General features: G+C 51.8%; 2 pseudogenes; both read right to left on the bottom strand.

Annotated features, from left to right (window-relative positions):
- Positions 1-1,118: 1,118 nt before the first annotated feature.
- LOC144727860 (trace amine-associated receptor 365 pseudogene) lies at positions 1,119-2,168 on the bottom strand (annotated as a pseudogene).
- A 12,982-nt stretch (positions 2,169-15,150) lies between these two features.
- On the bottom strand, positions 15,151-16,200 carry LOC144727859 (trace amine-associated receptor 365 pseudogene; annotated as a pseudogene).
- Positions 16,201-19,953: the final 3,753 nt, after the last annotated feature.

Raw genomic sequence — 19,953 nt, 5'->3', positions numbered from 1 at the left:
AGGGTAAACATGGGATCAGTTCCTACACACATTGAAGCAATGACAACTATTCATGGGTTGCAACATGTTACCTGCTTTAGCGGTATATTCACGAAACAGACGCACACGAATATTTATGAATACATAAAAAGTCACGTGATGTCGGATATAAGCAACAACGGTTGTACTATTATTATTCAACGGTTTTACTTAACTTGATTCCTCTGTTTGTCGTGGTTAAATCTTGTAATCAAAATTTCGTCCACTTCCCGTTGTCCAATCAATTCCACATTTTGCACACGTACTCAGATCCGATGACAATGCATGCCTGTACCAAAATCGGCACCAATTAAGCAATAAATTCGCTACTTTAAAGCAATTTACATTTTGTATGGACGCCTTATTATTTATATAGTTTTGTGTAGGTCAAAAACGTCGCGGTCCCTAAACTGTGGAATCGGCTCGCACAAAACGCTGCGTGTCTCAGGCGCCATTCACGTACTTCTCGACCGTGACTGAAACGAAGTTGTTTTAAAAATAACTTTTTTAAAGGAGTTTTTTTTTTGTTCTCAACACAAAATAGACAGTGTGCATATCACACTTGTGGTATTATGTAATAATAATAAAAATAATATATTTTGATCGCTTAATCATCTTTGATTAACATCCATTATTGCGTCTCTCCCCCCGTTCAGCAGTAGACCAGCTGCCACGACTGTTAACCTTGCTGATCAAGGTCGCAGGCCCGGAGCAAGGGATCCACCTCATCAATGAGAGAGGCGGGTTCTACTTGCACTCAAGTGGTCACTCGAGTGGTCACTTATCCGCTTTATAACCCCCCCCCCCCCCAGCATTGTGTTATTTCACGAGATGCATTTTTTTGCCATCTTCCCACAACGCAACTGTGACGAAACCTGAAAATATATTGAAAACCGCGTGCGTCGAGGAGCCAACGGATTAGTCTGGGCATCGTCATCCACCATCAAACGTTGCGATGCATCACTTACCAAGCTTTTGATACTGGAGAGGCATTACTTACGAACTACGATAATAATAGTGATAATTGTGAACGCATGCCGAATAATTAAGAAAAAACACACAATACGGTACATGCATATGCCCATGTGTTCACCATCGCGTCAGCCACCTGTCACCTTCAGACCGTACAGGTCAGCGTCTCTGGCCCCAGGGGCGAACAACTCGCTGCTGAAGATGATGCGGAACGCGGTGCGGAACGGGCGGTTGAACGTGGCGTAGAGGATCGGGTTGACCACAGAATTGGCATAACCAAACCACATCACCGTCGACCACACGAGCGCGCTGGCCGTGACGCCGAATGCCATTTCAAGGACACTCGCCGTGAAGTAGGGCAACCAGGAGACGAGGTAGAAGCCCACGATCATGCCCAGGGTGAGTGTGGCGTTGTGCTCGCGTCTCATGGCCGCCCACTTGCTCCTGCTGTCGGCGTCGCTCGCCCTCGAGCCGCTGGAGTTGTTGATCTGACGCGACTGCCTGCGCGCCACGCCGTAGATCCGACCGTACACCAGCAGCATGAGCAGCATGATGATGAAATAGGGCAGGATGCCCACGACGAGCGTCAGGCCCACGTGCATGGCGAAGTGGCAGCCGTCGGGACAGCCGGCGATCTCCATGAGTCCTCGGGCCCACGTCTCATCGAGGCTCACCAGCGTGGGCGCCGAGAGGAGAGCGGCACCCGCCCAGATGAGCGCCAGCATGAACGCCAGCGTCCCCCTGGTCACGCGCTGAGCGTAGCGCAGCGGGTCGCAGATGGCCACGTGGCGGTCGAAGGCGATACAACCCAGGCAGAGGATGGACGCGTTGCAGAAGGTGTAGTCAAGGTAGTAGTGAACCCGGCAGAAGATGTGTCCATGTAACCAGCACTGGTGGACGGATCGCAAGGCGCTGAACGGCATGACGATGGCTCCCACCAGAAGGTCGGACACGGCGAGCGACAGCGCGAGAGCGTTGGTGTTCGTCTGCAGTTGCCTGAAGAAGGCGATGGTGGTGATGATGAGGCAGTTGCCGAATATTGTGGCCGAGATTAAAAAAGACAGCACGGCCATTGCCACGATGCGATCCTCGTCGGAAAGTTTCGGTTTGGAGCAAATTAGATTTTCAAATGACTCCACACAGTGACCGGTGGTGTTGTTCGAGGAGGTGTAAGTCATGATTCCTCGTCCTAGAATGTCACCATACGCCGGGTGATGCTTCTTTGGGTTCTGGGGTCGACCGACTCTGTTCCATTGATTTCATTCCAAGCAAACGCAACCTAAGCGCATCGTCAAACAAGCACGCAGATCAGAGGTGTATGTACCACCGACACGGGAAGGAAGTGGTCTTGTGCAGAACACGTCTCTAAAGAGGGTGGCGCTTGACAGAAGAGACTGATAACTGACAAGTCTCAAGGATACTCCACTGTATATGCTGTATGAATCAGAATTTTTTTTTACTGGAGGAATTCGATAAGCTATAAAGGTATTTTGCACATATGTCCAGTAGAGGCGGTTCAGAAAGTTACACCAACAAATTATGGAAAAACACGATAGAAGTGCAACGTATAAGAAAGGTAAGTAAATCACTGAAATATATACAAATTAAACTAAACTAGTAAAAAAAGTATACTAAACTAGTTTTATTTTACCAGGTAAATTCCACTGACTTTTTAGCTTCTTTTTCAGAAGCGACCTGGCCACAAATGAGAGCTCAACGGAGTGGCTTATCATGTGGAAATGTATAGCAGTAGCCAAATAATTTAAATGGATTTGATTCTAAATGTGGAGGGGAGAACCGGAGGACCCTGAGAAAAAATCCCACGCGACCACGAGGAGAGTGAACATGCAAACTCCAAATTTCCAGGCGTCAAGGTCAGGATTGAACCCGCCGACCTCCTGCATATCCAGCGAGTTAGTTAACATCTCGCCACCGTGGCGCACTTGCATTCGGGAATTTGGCTGATGACACCGAAACACAGAGGCGAGGAGTTAAACTCGGCACTGTCTCCTCACCTACAGCTGGCAAGTTCCAGCGTTCGCCCATTCGAGTTCTGACGAGGATCAAGCCTGCAGAGCTTTCGAGAGCAGTCGTCATACAATTATGCCACCCTAGAACAAGAGACAGGGTTGTCATCACGGGTTACCAAACTAAGCATTTTTTTTATTTAACCAGACAAAGCCCATTGAGCTTTGAGCAATTTTTTAGAGGTGACTTGGCCACACGTGATGAAGCGGGTCTTATAATCATCAGACGTGGGGATTTATAGTCGCAGCCAAATAATGTAAACGCGTGTTTCTAAATGTGGAGGTTAGATCACGCCGAATCCAAACATACAACAGGGATCGTCAAGGTCCGGGATCTAACCCACAACCTCCTGCGTACCAGGCGGGGGAAATAACATCACGCCACCGTGGCGCCGTGTTGGCAAAGCATAGCTCTGCACGTACAGCGGCGCCACGGTTAAAACGCAGCCCACGGAAACCACTCTTACCGGAGCTCAAGGATAGGGCTGGGTCAAAGGTCGGGTCGTCAATTATAGCAATTACAACGGCCAGAGGCAATGTAACCGCCATGCCCAGAGCAGCCCTGGGATGGCCGCGCATCACTATCGGTGTGGAAATGTTGAATTTTCTATGGCGGTGCATCTATTAACAACGGCCACAAAATTGTTACTATTTTATGAATGATGGGTTGAACTTGAATTTGACCTCGCGAACTTCGCCACACAGTACGACAACAACATCAATGACATCGTGTCCAATAATATCCTTACCTGTCAATCATTCCGTGGCCGTGCTAGAGCTGATTCGGGTCAAAATGTGCGTGCACGCGATTAATAATCACGCCGGCTTCATGCACGTGTTTCCTCTTCCCAGATAAACCTAAACCCAGATGAAAGTGAAGTAAAAAGCAAACACGAGGTGTGGTTAGAGGACTCCCACCCACTCACTACCCTGAGTGACCCTGGTTGGGAGGTTCGCGAAGCGGGTTTCTTGCAGCTCGGAGTGCAGGTGAAGTGAATAAATGTTGGCTCTGGTTTATATAGACACAGTACATAGGTACGTGTATACACACACATACACACACTCAGGCTAACACGCACACACATAGACATTGGCGCATGCGCGTGCGCGTGCAGGTATGGACACGTTCACAAAGACAAAGCTCTCCCGTATAGTCTAACAGACTATTTAAACAAGTGCTGTTAGCGAGCACCTATGAAGGTCGGCACGACATATGAGGAGGTGGGTGACCAACACCACGCCCGGCCGCCTTTATCTCCCCAATGGTGATGTTTACACTCCACACCGGGTACTCATTTGAGGCTGATCCGACCTAGGAGATTCCCAGGACCGGTTATAATAATCGTCACTGGTGTTGGCCGTGAGCTGGAATCGAACTCGGGTCACCGGGTTCATAGCGCAGCGCGCTGACTGCTACACTACCGCTCCCTACTCAGACACACACAGCCACACGCTGCCACACGCTGCCATACACAAACACAAACAAAGATCCCCCAGTATAGCCTTAACAGACTGTTGGGGCAAGTGCTGTTCGAGAGCACCTATGAAGGCCAGAACGGCACACGACGGGATTGGTGGCCAACAGCACGCCCGGCCGCCTTTGTCTCCCTAGTGGCGAAGTTTACACATCGCATCAGGTACTCATTTGAAGCTGACTCGACCTAGGGGAGGCCCAGGACCGGTTCTGATATAATCGTCACTGGTGTGGGCCGTGAACGGGAATCGAACTCGGGATATTAGCGCAGTGCACTAACCGCTACACTACTGCTCCCCACACACGCACACAGACACACAAACACACACAGGCACTGGCACATGCGTGCGCACATTCACACACACACCAACGCACGCACGCAGAAAGACGAGATAATTAGTGGCGCTATATAATTATATGCATCAGCAATCGCCCGCGTGAGTGACAGGTCTCCCAGCCGACCCTATCTGGGTCTGAGGGCACGCGGATTCCACGTGACAAGGTGATGATGAGATATATCCCACGGCGCTTACGGATAATTTTACTCGCTTCAGCAAATCCAACGGAAGATTGTGATGATGATGATTTTCAGCTTGCATTTAGGTGTTCGGCCGATTCCATTTCATGGGGGTGTTCCCATTCGCTTTCTGACAGTGGCGGGGAAACTAACCTAGTAGATTTTTGTCAGGAGTGACCTGGACACAAATTATAGCTCAACGAAGTGGCTTATCACGTGCAAATGTACAGCAGCGAAATACTCTAGACGCGAATTTCTAAATGTGGAAGGAAAAACCGCAGGACCCGGAGAAAAATACACACGACCATGCATCAAAGTTGGAATCGAACCCATGACCTCCTGCATACCAGGCGAGAGAGTTAACATCTAGCCACCATGACTCCCAAAGTAACAGTACATGTGTAGAGGAGTAGTGAGTGACGTCACGAGGAGTGACGTCGGGGGAGAACTTGGGGGACGGTGACGTCATGTCCCAAGGGAGTATTTATGGGGAAGCCCATGACGTAAGAGGGTTCGCCGTGGGAGCCCGGAACGGGAGAGGTTGTAGGTTGGGACCCGGGGTAGTGTATTCTCACACGAGGCTAAGGGTGTCTACTTCACCCGACCAACCGAAATTGATTGAGCCCTCGGCTGGTGCAGGGAGGAGAGCCCAGATAGCCGGGGGTGGTAGGATCCCCAATACCCTGTCCCCTGGGGAGTTATAAGCTAGGGCGTCCCTTGTTAGGCATAAGCCGGTAACCTAGTTAGGCGTAAGCCCGAAATAAACTTGGCGTGAGCCCCCTACAACTCACCTGCCTCTGCGTCGTAGTTTGCACCACAACAACTGGTGTCGGAAGTGACTTCGTCCCTCACCACCATGTCAAGATCCGGCAAGAGGCGAAGACTCACGTCGGGGGTGCAATTTCGCGAAGAGGAGGACGTCGGGGAGGGCCTCACGACAACCCCCGGGACCCCGGAAAATCGGCCCGTGGAGCTGGCTCGGCCGGAGCTGGAGGGGACGGCTGCGGCAGAAGCTTCCGCGCGGCCACCGGATGCGTGGCGGGCCATCGCGGGGCAGCTGGAGCTGCTCCAGCACACGCTGGGCCAGCTTGTCATCACGATGGCCAAGGTGGGGAGTCACGCACCCACACCAGCCACCGGGTTCGATGGGCCGCGCGGAGTTCCCGCCCATTCAGCTCCCGCGCAATTCGAGCTTCGCGCCAACTCACCAGCGGGCGCGACGCGGGAATTGGGCGCCATGTTGACGGCGATGCCGCGACCGGCCGCCATTTTGTGCGCTGCGCGCAACCCGGCGGCCATGTCTTAGGCGACGCTGGAGTCGGTCGTCATGACCGCTGTCATGACCGCGCCGATGGGCGCCGCTGCTCCGGCCAACGCCACTGGTGTGAGCGCAGTTGCGCGGTGCACCGCGATTGTCGTTCGCGCCGCGGATGCAGCCGTGGCTCCGCAACTCACTGCGGCTTCCCGGCTGGACGCGGGGCCGGAGGCGACCCGGCGGCCCGACGTCGCTGCTGCTGCCGTGGGGACGGCGTCGCGCGGAACTGGAGGTGATTGAGCGACTGGCTCGCTTTGAGGCAGCCTACGAGGAGGCGCTGCGGGCCCTGCTGACTTGCCTCGACGCGTGGGCGTTGCAGGCATACCAGAGCATCCCTCTAGCTGATAGGGCGACGGTCCAGGCGGCTTGTCAGCAGATGGCCGCTGTATTTGAGCCGCCATCGAGCGCGCGCCTCAAATTCTTCATACGCCGGTGGAAGGAGGGGGAGTCGCCCTTGGCGTTCAGGTGCTGGCTCCTGGAGCTGGCTAAAGCCACCTACCCTGACCTGGAGGGGAGGGGCTTGGATTCCTTGGCCCTCGAGAGGCTGCTTGCCATCGCGGGTGAGCTGGTGAGCTGGGCATCGTCCATCCCAGAGGAGGCTAAGATAACATCGCTGGCTGTGGCGCATAACATGCAAGCGCACCGCGCTCTGCAATGCCCGGCCATGGTGGCGGCGTCCGCGAGCGTCCTGCTACTTGCGGTGCCGGTAGTGGGGGTCACGGCCCAGGGTGAGGGCACCATCACGGCCGTGGCCAACTTCGACCACTGCGGGAGGTGCGCCGATGCTCGCCGGCTGGAGAGGCGGTGGCGGGCAGGACCTCCGCGTCCACAAGGCGCGGGGCAGGTCATATGCTTCCGATGGGGCCAGCAGGGCCACTTCGAGCGGGGCTATAATAATGCCCCCGGGGCCTTCGTACAGGCCTCCCCTCCTGCCACGGGGTCTCCGATGGCAGGACCTCGAGGCCCACAGGCGAGTTGCGCCGCATCAATCGCGTGGCCGCTCCCTTCACCTCACGCACCTAGCGGGGTAAGGGTCCATCCTCATGGGCTCATCTCTAAGGGGTCGGGCTCGGAGGCCGCGCGGTCGTGCACATCGGTTGAGTGGCCCAGACGGACCCACCAGTGAAGGGCCCTCGCGCATCATGTTGTGGCTGCCGCTGCCGGGTCCTCGACCATTGCGGGATGCATGCAGGGGGTGGACGTGCGAATCCTGGTGGATACAGGTGCGCCTGCCACCATGGTTTCGGAGACCATTTATCGGCTGCTGCCACGCAGCGTCGGCCCGCTGCGTCCGGTTTGCGGGGTTTGTATGGCCACGAACCGGGGCAGCCGGGGTATTATGGGTCACGTCGTCGCTTCTATAGCACTCGACGAGATTTAATTGGTGGGGCCCATTCTGGTCTCAAAGACCTTGGCGGTGCCGTGCCTTCTGGGGACAGATTTTTTGGCCAGGATGCCTGTGCGGATCTTGGTCAACCAAGGGTGCGTGGAAATGCTGTCAGGCGGGCGGTTGCATTTTTTGCAATCCCCCTCTGTGTTGACACCCTTGGCCGCACGTGTGCAGGCCCTGACCACGGCGTCTGTCACGGTTCTACCTGGGTCTCAGGTCTTGCTACCCCTCAGGCTGCGCAGTCCATTGAAATTGGAGTCCCCGGAGACAGGCATCCTCCTGTCTCCCTCCAATTATTTCTCTATGTCCGACCGGTAGATGGGCCTGAATTCAGGGCCCTCCCCGATCGTCGTCCCAGTGGGTACGGTGTTAGCACACGCCATCCCGGGCCCTCCGGCCGATGGCATTAGGCCGCGGAGGGATGGTGGCAGGCGTGCTGCCCAAAGGGAGGATCGACGCATTGTGGATCGATGTGTTGTGCAACAAGAATGTCTCGTTGTCCTCCACGGAGCGCCAGTGGCTCCGCGACCTCATCATCAGGTTCGCCGATGTGTTTAGCCAGAGTAAATTCGATTTGGGTCGTACCACTCTTCTGGAACATCACATTGATTTGGCCGATTCGGCCCCTATTTGGCTAAATTCGCACTGCTTTAGCCTGGCGGAAAATGATTATGTCCGCTCCGCAGTTGACGAGATTTTGGAAGTGGACATCATCTCCCCATCCACTAGCCCGTGGGGTGCCCCCATTGTTCTGGTCAAGAAATGGGACAGGAGTCTCCGTTTCTGCATCGATTTCCGCAAATTAAACAAGATTTCCGTGGCCGATGCATATCCATTGCCTCCCATGGATGATTTCCTGGACGCTCTCTCGGGTGCGCGGTTCTTTTCGACCCTAAATTTGCTCTCGGACTTCTGGCAATTGCCACTCGACGAGGCATCTAGACCCAAGACAGCATTCCGCACACCCCAGGGGCCGTTCCAATTCAATTGGCTTCCTATGGGTCTCCATTTGGCCCCGGCCACCTTCCAGCTTCTCATGGAGATGGTCTTGGCGGGGCTGCAGTGGGAATCTTGTTTAATCTACTTGGACGACGTGATTGTTTTCAGACGTACGTTTGACGAGCACTTGCAGCATCTTGAAGCAGTGTTCGTCAAAGTGCATGCTGCGGGCTTGAAGTTCAAACCACAGAAGTGTAATTTATTGCAGCCATTGGTAAAGTTTTTGGGACACATTGTGAGTGCGTCAGGTGTGGCCACGGATCCGGAAAAGACTGCTTGTGTTCGGACGTGGCCCACTCCCACATCTGTCGCTGAGGTGCGTAGTTTTGTTGGCTTCACATCATATTATCTCCGGTTCGTCCGCGATTTTGCAACTATTGTGAAGCCGCTGCACGCTCTCTCCGCCAAGGGTCAGAAATTTCACTGGGGGACGGAGGAGGAAGCTGCTTTCGGGGCGCTTCGGAGGGCCTTGGCGGACACGCCGCCTTTGGGGTACCTAGATTTATCTAGACCATTCCTCCTCGACACCGATGCCAGTGACACGGGCATTGGGGCTGTTCTCGCCCAGGTGATTGCCAGGGTTGAAAGAGTGGTGGCCTACAGCAGCCGCGTGCTGTCTCCCACTGAGCAGCGGTATTGCGTGACCAGGAGGGAGCTGCTGGCTATTGTTTTTTTTGTCCAGCTCTACCGGCCGTATTTGTATGATCGCCGGTTTACCATTCCAACTGACCATGCGGCCCTGCAGTATTCCCTGCGAATTTACCAACCCTCAGGTCAGATATCCCGCTGGCACGAGATGCTCCAGGAGTACCCTTTCATTGCCATCCACAGGAAGGGGACTCAGCATGGGAATGCAGATGGCCTTTCCAGTCTGCCTACGGACGACGGGTGCGCTTGTGCCCTGGGTTCCAGCCGCTGTAAGGCCTCAGTGGACGCCGAGGCCCGGTTGGTCGCATCGGCCGAAGCAGTGCCCCCTCCGGGTGTGGCGTTGCCTGTTGATTTCAGCCTTGGACTCCCCCGGGAGGTATTGTACAAGTTCCAGATGGAGGATTCCTCTCTGCTGAGGCTGCGACGCCGTGTGGGCTCAAAGGCCCAGAGCTCCACTCTGTCGGCTGCACCGGCAATCGCCGTGCATGACGACCTCCTCATGCGTTGGGATGCCCAGTTGGAATGCTATTGTGTGGTTGTGCCCATTAGCTTGCGAGGTAAGTTGACCACGGCCATTCACGAGAAACTTATGCACCTCGGCTACCATAAGACCTTGTTAACCCTTAAACGGGTCTACTATTGGCCGGGTGTGGAGGATGATGTGGCCCTTCTTTTTAAAGGTTGCCATGACTGTGCGGGGAGGAAGGCCCCAGTTGGTAAAGATCGGGCCCCACTGCAGTCAATCCGAGTTTCTCGTGTTAATGAGCTTGTGGCACTCAACATTTTGTGGACATTCCCTGCATCCCAGCGGGGCCACAGATACCTCTTGGTGTGGGTGGAGTACCTCATGCGTTGGCCTATGGCGTGGCCTTTGGTGGACCAATTGGCCTCGTCTATCACCGAGGCGTTCGTTCAGGGGTATGTCCTCGATAAGGGGGCGCCAGAACAGCTCTTGACTGATCAGGGGCGGATGTTTTCTTCCCGTTTGCTCAAGGAGGTCTGTGACCTCCTTGGGACGAAGAAGGTCTGCACCTCACCCTACCACCACTAGTCCGACGGGATGGTAGAGTGACTGAACCGCATGCTCACGTCTATGCTGTGCCCTCACGTGAGCACGTCCCTATCGGACTGGGACCTGTTCATTCCGGGGGTGCTGGCCGCATACAGGTTCGCTCCTCACGCCTCGATGGGGTTCTCCCCGTTTAATCTCATGTACGGGAGGGAACCCAAGCTCCCGATGCATGTCCAATTGGACCTGAGGCTTTCCAAGAAGGCTTCGCCTGTCCCTGCCCCCATGAGGGTCGCCAGTCCCGATGACCGATGCCGTGCGAGGTGGCGGGCCTGCGGCTCACACACACTCAAGGGGCGTGCGCATCCGCTGACGGCCAGGATGGCCAGGGGTTCTTGTTGTGTTCTCGCTTGACGTGTCCGTGCTGCCCTAATGTTGCGTTCCTGCTAGCAGCCGGTTGGGTATTCACGTGCGTGTCCCCGCTCTTGTGATAGTTGCAGCCAGGTCGGCTGGGTTTTTTTTCACGGGGGGGTGGTAATGTAGAAGAGTAGTGACTGACGTCGCGGGGAGTGACGTCGGGGGAGAGTGCGTATTAGGGGGAAGCACCGTGACGTAAGAAGGGTCGCCGTGGGAGCCCGGAACGGGAGAGGTTGTAGGTTGGGACCCGGGGTAGTGTTTCCTCACATGAGGCTAAGGGTGGCTGCTTCACCCGACCGGCCGAAGTTAGTTGAGCCCTCGGCTGGTGCAGGGAGGAGAGCCCAGATAGCCGGGGTGGTAGGATCCCCAGTACCCTGTCCCCTGTGGAGTTATAAGCTATGGCGTCCCTTGTTAGGCGTAAGCCGGTAACCTAGTTAGGCGTAAGCCTGTAACCAAATTAGGTGTAAGCCTGAAATAAACTTGGCGTGAGCCCCCTACAACTCACCTGCCTCTGCGTCGTAGTTTGCACCACAACACATGTGTAGTGACTTCATAGATGTCACCATGCTGTGGATGCAGTACCGGCCCTCGAGGGGCACGGTGTGTGTGTGTTGTAGCATTACTGAATGTCACTATGGTGTGGGTGCAGTACCGGCCCTAAGGGGGCACGCGTGCGGGGAATGCCATTAATGGATGTCACCAGGCTGTAAGAACAGTACCGGTCCTAGCAGGCAGGGTGTGTGCCGTCCCGAAGGTAAGGTCGGGTTAGACCATGACAGTCTAGTTGACCCGGGTGAACACGTGACCAGTTAAGGCAACAGAGGGGCCCCCGAGGAGGGGGCTGTGAGGGTCACGTGACGGAACCGAGGTTCTTCGTGAAGGTTCAGGTAGGGAGGCGTGGCCAGGGGTGAGCCAGCCACGCCGGAGAGAATGAGCCGAATCCCGAGAGGGCTCTTGGCTGTCCATCCAGGGGAAGAAACCCTTAGTTTACGTTCTACGGTTCGCTAGTCTTCAAGCACGTGGTCCGGGCAGTATGCTGTTAGCCCCGGCATGCGTTAGCAGTTACGTAGTTAGCCAGGGTGGTCACCACCCTAGGTCGTTGTGTTAAGTGTCTTGCTGTGTTCAATAATAAAATACACTGCCTCCAAGTTGAAAAGTACGTCTCAGTTTAACCCACTACACATGTAGCAAGAGTGTTTAACGTAACGCATAGAGTTGATTAAAAATGCGGTGGCATAAGTGAGTTCAACATCACTTCATGCAAAACTCTTTGCAGGAGTGACAGACATTGTGCTTGCGAGGGCGTGGGGGACAGGTTTTAATAGCCGTGGTGTGTGCGTGCAGTCTCGTCATAGGAACATGGCGTGAAGAGGGTACGGGACAGGTCTCCAGGCTCAAGCACGAAGGAGGCAGCTGGAACACGACTGCCATTTACCCATCTACATATCTGCGGGTCGCTGCGAGCTCGCCTTATTCACGACTTTCATAGCCACGCACAGCGCTCGACTCACAGCCTCAACGTTGTACTGAGTGCTGTCAGACTCCCATTGACCTACCTGTGACACTGCAACGGCTATCGTGGTCAAAGCACGAGCTTCGACTCGCGCGATTGGCCGCCCGCGAGAGCTCGCCGGGATTGGTGGGTAGATCGTGGACGGGAGGCGCTGATTGGTCGAACGATTCAAAAACGCTCAAAGCGTGGGGACATTTATGAAGGTGTAGTGTTGTAAAGGACGGACTACTAAACTTCTTTATGGCACACACTGTTTATTATCTTAATACACAGTCCCTATCACACAAAGGGGTATATGGTCCCCTCACCCGTTACCCTGAGGAGACACAGCCTCCGGACCTTGCAGGCTATCTAATCTCCCTGCTATCCCAGCGTCCTCTGGCTGGACCTAGGGGATCTATCCCCGACCACTGGTTACACTGAGCCCTAGCCCTGATAAGGGCTGGAGGGCTTGGTCCAGGGTCCTAGATGTCTTCGGTCGACTTGGGTGTTCGTGTAGCAGAACTGGCCAAGAACTCTCAGCGCTCTGGCTTTTATACCTGTTCGTGGCCGGGTTGTCCAATCCCCGGCCACCTTGTGGGACCCTCCGATTGGTCCTTCCCAATCTGGCGTTTGGATCCTACCTCACCCCATTTGACCCTAACCGTTTGATTGAGCGGGAAAACCTTGTTTACGATCCGCTCTCACAGTTTGCGAACAGCGAGTAGTTAACACCACTACAAAGGGAGAATTATAATTAGGGTCGTCAGTTCAAATACCCATTGCGGGTTATTCGCGTTGGATCGGCTGAAAGGCAAGGAGTGGTTGAGAAAGTTCCAGAAGGGTCAGTTAGATTTACAGTACCGTAAATAGGGGCATGAGAACAGCATACCGGGGCTCACCTGGGACTGTACTCCATACGCGTTTGTATTTATTGTAGCAATACATTGCCCTGAGTAACGAAGTGGATTGAGTTCTCCTTGGTATGCCTCTGTGTTGTATTGGCGGTTAACCATGCCCGTTGGTCGGAGGGCTACGCTGGTGACGGTCAGAAGCGATGAACCCAGTTACACCACAGGGAGCCTCACCGAGTCTCAAGACTATTTAACATGAGCGTCCTGCCAGGTTTGTATTGCTGTAAGGAGCGATGTTGCTGCTGTGTGCAATCCCAATCGAGTAATTTTCAGGTGCTTTATTTTGCATTGGAATGTGTGGCCCATATCAGTAACCATTGTTCGATTCATTAGATGTGAAAGGAAAATGAAGAACCCAGAGGAAACCCATGCAGAACAAGGGAGAGAACATACGAACTCTACAGAGAGGCGCCAGAGTCGGAAATTGAAACCAGGCACGTTTTGTTGCGAGGCACGGGTGGCAGCACTGCTAACAGCCTGATGTCTCTGTGATTCTACAGCAGTAGAATCAAACATACATATTTTGAAAAGCTTCTAAAATATAAGCATATTGCCTTCACAACAATTATTCTAATGCCAAATGCGCTGGGCATGATTATGACGCTTTTAGTTTTTGAAAAGATTGGTGCAATGTCCCTTTATTGCCATGTTGCTAAAATAACTACGTATGCACAGCAAGCTCTGCAGCCAAATGACAAGGGCTTTTACAGGACCAAGTGTAACCGGTTTGCCCTATCCCTCGCCTCCTGTGATCGCAACGAGGGGACAGGCCGGCTCATAAAAACGACAATAATAGGCCAGTTCGGAGGCAATGAGCGAATAATACTCTACGTTGTGCTCTGCCCTCCTCTTGAGGATCGAGTGACTCCACCACCGAGGGACACCAGAGGGTTGTGGAACGGCAACTCTTTATTTCAAAGTGTTCTTCTGAAGAGCATTCGTGCATCTGTAATTATGACGAGATGCACACCAATCGACCCCACGTTGCACAGCACCTCACTGCTCAATCACTCTCCACCGCTCCATCCGAATCTGAATAGATGCCCTGTACCCTGAATTGATTACTCCACTGGTAGGCGTGGCCTACTGTGCAGTCACATGACGCTATGGGTCCAATCCATGGTCATCATTAACTCCATTCATAATTATACTTGTGACTAATAAAATTTAGCCCATACCAGCTACATTTGTATAAACTTATTTTGTCCCATACGTAGCCGACAGTGCTAATTGGAGGTGCGATGACACCTTACGCAGTTTAATGAGTGCATCAATAGTAAACATTATTTAAGTCACGTTTAAGTATCAACAACTTTAACCCTAAATATACTTCAACCATCTCCAATCTCCTTTATGACTTGGTGCAAAGTCGACAACAATTGTCTTGTGGATTGACAAGACTCTCAAACAATCCAAGTCAGATCAAGGTGTCGTGTCATAATGTTATATATATGTGTAGTCAACTACCAGAAATGGAAATTCCATATTCCTATGGCTGAAAATACAGTGATTAGTTTACTGCAATATGAACATGACCATTTGCGTTCAATACCGAGGTAGGGCTAATATCCGTTGACAGTAATTTTTAAAGCAAACCTAGCCTTCCCCTACTTTAATAATCTACTCTGGCCAGGTGGGTCGGCCTACATCCAGTTATACACTGGCAAAGAGCTATATTGTATTACATATTTCTAGTTCCAGGGGCATTATTATCATAGCTGGAGAGATTATCGGCCTGAAAGTCCCTAATTTATAATATAAGCTTCTGCATGTTAAATTTTTCTTAAGTTACGGATTCATAAAACAAACACCAGTAACGTGCTTGGGGTCGGTCCAGACTTTAGGTAAGTCCAGCCTGTATCCTTAAGTGCTATGAGCCACGTCATATAACATTTAGAATGTATTGAATAACCAAAAATATTTATTTTTTATTCATGTTAAATAATTTTAATATGACGTCAGCCACCTGCCACCTTCAGACCGTGCAGGTCGGCACGTCTGGCCCCAGGGGCGAACAACTCGCTGCTGAAGATGATGCGGAACGCAGTGCGGAACGGGCGGTTAAACGTGGCGTAGAGGACCGGGTTGACCACAGAATTAGCGTAACCAAACCAAGTCACCGTCGCCCACACGAACGCGCTGGTCGAAATGCCGAATGCCATTTCCAGGACGCTTGCCGTGAAGTAGGGCAACCAGGAGACGAGGAAGAAGCCCACGATCATGCCCAGGGTGAGTGTGGCGCTGTGCTCGCGTCTCATGGCCGCCCACTTGCTCCTGCTGTCGGCGTCGCTTGCCCTCGATCCGCTGGAGTTGTTGATCTGACGCGACTGCCTGCGCGCCACGCCGTAGATCCGACCGTACACCAGCAGCATGAGCAGCATGATGATGAAATAGGGCAGGATGCCCACGACGAGCGTCAAGATGACGTGAACGGCGAAGTGGCAACCGTCGGGACAACCCGTAATCTCTATGATTCCCTTGGCCCACGTTTCACTAAGACTGAGCAGAATGGGTGCCGAGAGTAGAGCGGCACCCACCCAGATGACCACTATCATGGATGCCAGTGTCCCCCTGGTCACGCGCTGAGCGTAGCGCAGCGGGTCGCAGATGGCCACGTGGCGGTCGAAGGCGATGCATCCCAGGCAGAGGATGGACGCGTTGCAGATTGCGTAGTCGAGGAAGAAATGAACCTTGCAGAAAACGCGTCCATGAAACCAGCACTGATACACAGAGCGATTTACGCTGAATGGCATGATAATGGCCCCCACCAGGAGGTCGGACACGGCGAGCGACAGCGCCAGAGCGTTGGTGTTTGTCTGCAGTTGCCTGAAGAAGGCGATGGCGGTGATGATGAGGCAGTTTCCAAATATCGTGGCCGAGATGAAAAAGGAGAGCACGGCCATTGCCACGATGCGATCCTCGTAGGAGAGTTTGGGTTTGGAGCAAATTTGATTTTCAAATAACTCCACGCAGTGGCCGGTGGTGTTGTTCGAAGAGGAATAAGTCATGATACCTGATCATAGAATCTCACAGCAGGTTGGGTGGCTCTTACACTGAGTTTACGCAGTCGACTTTCTTCTTTGCTTTTATCCAAAGCATCTATACAGATCAGGGAACAGACACACGTCAGTCATGTATTGATTGTCATAGAAATGGTTTCGGGCAAGCACATTTCTAGAAGGTGCCCGCATATTCGATCAAATAAAACCGAGTTTCTGGCTCCAATGTCCCCCACAGATGTTGTTTGTATCCATTGATCACCTTTTTGTCCAATCACAAACCTTCCCGCCCTTACTTTCGAACCCATGTGGTGGCCGTTATGTTACAGGTGTGGTTAGCCACTGGTTAATTACTAAACTAAACTTAACTATTTTTTTTATTTTACCAGGTAAGGCCCACTGAGCTATATAGCTCTTGTTCAGAGGGAACCTGATCACAAATGATAGCTCAACGAAATGGCTTATGATGTGAAAACCCGGAGGACCCGGCGAACATCCACGCAACCACAGAGGAAAGCATGCAAATTCTGACATATACAGGCGTCAGGGTCGGGATTGAACCCACGACCTCCTGTATACTAGGCAAGGTAGTTATCATGTCACCACCATGATGACCTTAACATCTCTCGTTCGACAGCAGCGAGTCCGTGGAAGATGTTAAAGATGAGGAATGAGATATTTAATTTGATGTCGTTTTAGGGATTGGAATTTTAGCCAATGGAATGATGGGGTATATCATGGTGACGTGGTCTTGCTTACGTGTGCAGGGAATAGGATTGTATTTGACATACACCCATGTCTGTTTACACATTCGTAAAATTGTTACCCTATATATGGACGTATTGGTGGTACACTGGTACAGCATAATACACCGGTTCTCATTAAACAGTCTAAAATCAAAATTTTAATCAACAAATCTGATACACTGGTCAACAAAACAAAAAAATTCTGGCCTGGACTTTTGCAGCTGTTTTAGACTAATTTCAGGGTGCTGATTCCAAATCTGATCTCAGATTTGCTCGATCACATCTATTTTTATGCTATCGGCATACCCCATTTTCATTGATTTTACCCGAAATTAACTCTGTCACTTATGATTGCAAGTTGTTGCGAGTCAGTGACTGCTTTAGTGTTAAAATATGGTGCTGTATTTTTAGGATAGTGTGTTTATAATAGAATTTTATGTAGATATCCACATTTATTTAATATTTTTCTTCTGCAGTTTTTATTGAAAAATGCAATATTTGATATCTCTTTAACCAGATTTGGAATCAGCACCCCAACATTACCTTAAAACCGTTGGAATACCTTATGCCAGAAAAAGTGTGTTGACCAGTGTTATCAGTCTTTCATTTACCCTGTCGCCAAGTCTCACGCGATTCGAAGGTTTATTCAGTCGACTGAAAGTTGCTGAAAAAGGTCAATATTGACCGTCGATTTGGGTCCGATAAAACGAGAAACTGTCCGACCAAGTCTAGGGCAGGGGTCAAATCTTTCATTGGAACACGAAGCCAATCGTCATCAGGCTGGGTGCTATACAGCAAACAGACTGTGAAGATCCGTGTTCAGCTGCTCATAACATTCCGACTGCTTCGACATCACGAAAACTGATTTTGACGCATCCCGCAAGATATTCTGACCAAAGGGTGCGAATTGCGGAAAAATAAATAATAATTGCGAGAAGTGTTTTTTCATTATACCGCGCACCGGTGTAGCGCCAATACGTTCATATGTTGCATGTTTCTGTAACTTAACTTTGCAATTGTATGATGATCAGTTGAACAATAATCTGCCGGACATGTAAAAAAATGCCCATCTCAGTGCAATCATTTCAATATGTCTCGTGAAACCGTTGTTTTTGCTCGGATTTCTATTCGCTCTATTGCCGTACTTTATTTGTTTTGCTTTTGACATTTTGGTCATTCTCTTGAGTTCTGACGCGGTCAAACAGAATGAACTTGAAATGATTCTGATTAACTGGACTTTATGGCACTATAGACGATACATCTCCATAACACCATTGGAACCTCCTTTGCCAGTAGTCAAATATGATATATCGTTTTTTACCCTTTTATCTGGAAACAAAACTGACACCTTTTTTTCCAATGGTGTAAATGCTTACCCCGAGCTCTCATACTCTGATGGTGCATTGTCTTTGAGTTGTGCGCCTTTTGGCGTCATCTGGTCCAACACCACGTGAGACTAGGCTCTAAGAAAAGCTGTCTCGGGTGTGGACCAATCAATTCCAAGGACAGTGCATACATTATCAGAGTTGTGTATTTTGTTTGCATTCCGACCGCAGGCATTGTGGTCAATGCAAACATGACTCCTTGTAAAAAAACGGTGTCAGTTTTGTTGCCAGATAAAAGGGTAACAAACCAATTATCATCTCCATGACAGTTTCAGCATCGGGCTGAAACCGTTTCAGCAGCCCTATCGACAAACACGAAGGAGACACCACAGCGATACACTCCGCTACTCCTGATGCGGTTATCTGGCTTGGCCGCCTGAATGTTAAATTGTAGTTGTTGCTCTGCGTCTAAATCAGCCGTACGGGGAAAAAGGCAGCGGGCTGTGACCCCTTACTCTTTGGTTTTTCCGGTAAAGTCACTTGGGTATGAAATAAAATAAATCACGACGTTTCGGGCGCAACACATCATCAGGTGGGAAAGCATGGTCTGCTGCTGAGGCAGACTGTTTTCCCACCTGATGACGGACGCTTGTGTTGCACCCGAAACGTCGTGATTTATTTTATTTTATACATACGTGACTTAACCGACAAAAAGTATTAGTATGGATTCCTCCAGTCACGAAAGCTTCAAATCAAGATTGATCTGTGACCCCTTGCTACCTTTCTCGGGGAGTTGAGACAGCGCCCTTCTGTCTCACAAAGACTCTGCATAGAATTGCCAGCCAATACTAATGAGGTGAGAGCAGGGCCGTCCATAGTGGAGTGAGGGATCCAAGGAACATCACAATGTGCATGCCCCCCCCCCCCCCCCCCCGACGCCTTCAAACTAAACCGAGAGTATTCAATCTGACACCGCGACGTCGAAGCGTGTTCTACCCCAAACCCCGCAAAGCGCGGGGCCCGGGACGGTCGCTCCAATTCGCCGAACCCTGAGATGAGAGGGGAGAGGTAGGAGAGTGTGTGGAGGGGGAGTGGTGTAAGATGAGAGGGGAGAGGTAGGAGAGTGTGTGGAGGGGAGTGGAGAGAGATGAGAGGGGAGAGTGCGTGGAGGGGAGTGGAGAGAGATGAGAGGAGAGATGTAGGCAAGTGTGTGGAGGGGAGTGGAGAGAGATGAGAGGGGAGAGGTAGGAGAATGTATGGAGGGGAGTAGAGAGAGATGAGAGGTAGGAGAGCGTGTGGAGGTTAGTGGAGAGAAATGACAGGGGAGATGTAGGAGAGTGTGTTGAGGGGAGTGGAGAAAGATGAGGAGGGAAAGGTAAGAGAGCGTGTGGAGAGGAGTAGAGTGAGATCAGAGGGGAGAGGTAGGAGAGTGCGTGGAGGGGAGTGGAGAGATGGGAGAGGGGAGAAGTAGGATAGTGTGTGGAGGAGAGTAGAGTAGAGTGAGATGATAGGGGAGAGGTCGGAGAACGTGTGGAGGGGAGTAGAGTGAGATGTTAGGGAGGAGGTAGGGTAGTCTGTGGAGGGGAGTAGAGTGAGATGATAGGGGAGAAGTAGGAGAACGTGTGGAGGGGAGTGGAGAAAGATGTTAGAGGGGAGGTAGGAGAGTGCGTGGAGGGGAGTAGAGTGAGATG

Source organism: Lampetra planeri, chromosome 27 (genome assembly GCF_965212315.1).
Source record: "Lampetra planeri chromosome 27, kcLamPlan1.2.h2, whole genome shotgun sequence".
NCBI lineage: Eukaryota > Metazoa > Chordata > Hyperoartia > Petromyzontiformes > Petromyzontidae > Lampetra > Lampetra planeri.
This window is presented reverse-complemented; position numbering and strand designations above follow the sequence as displayed.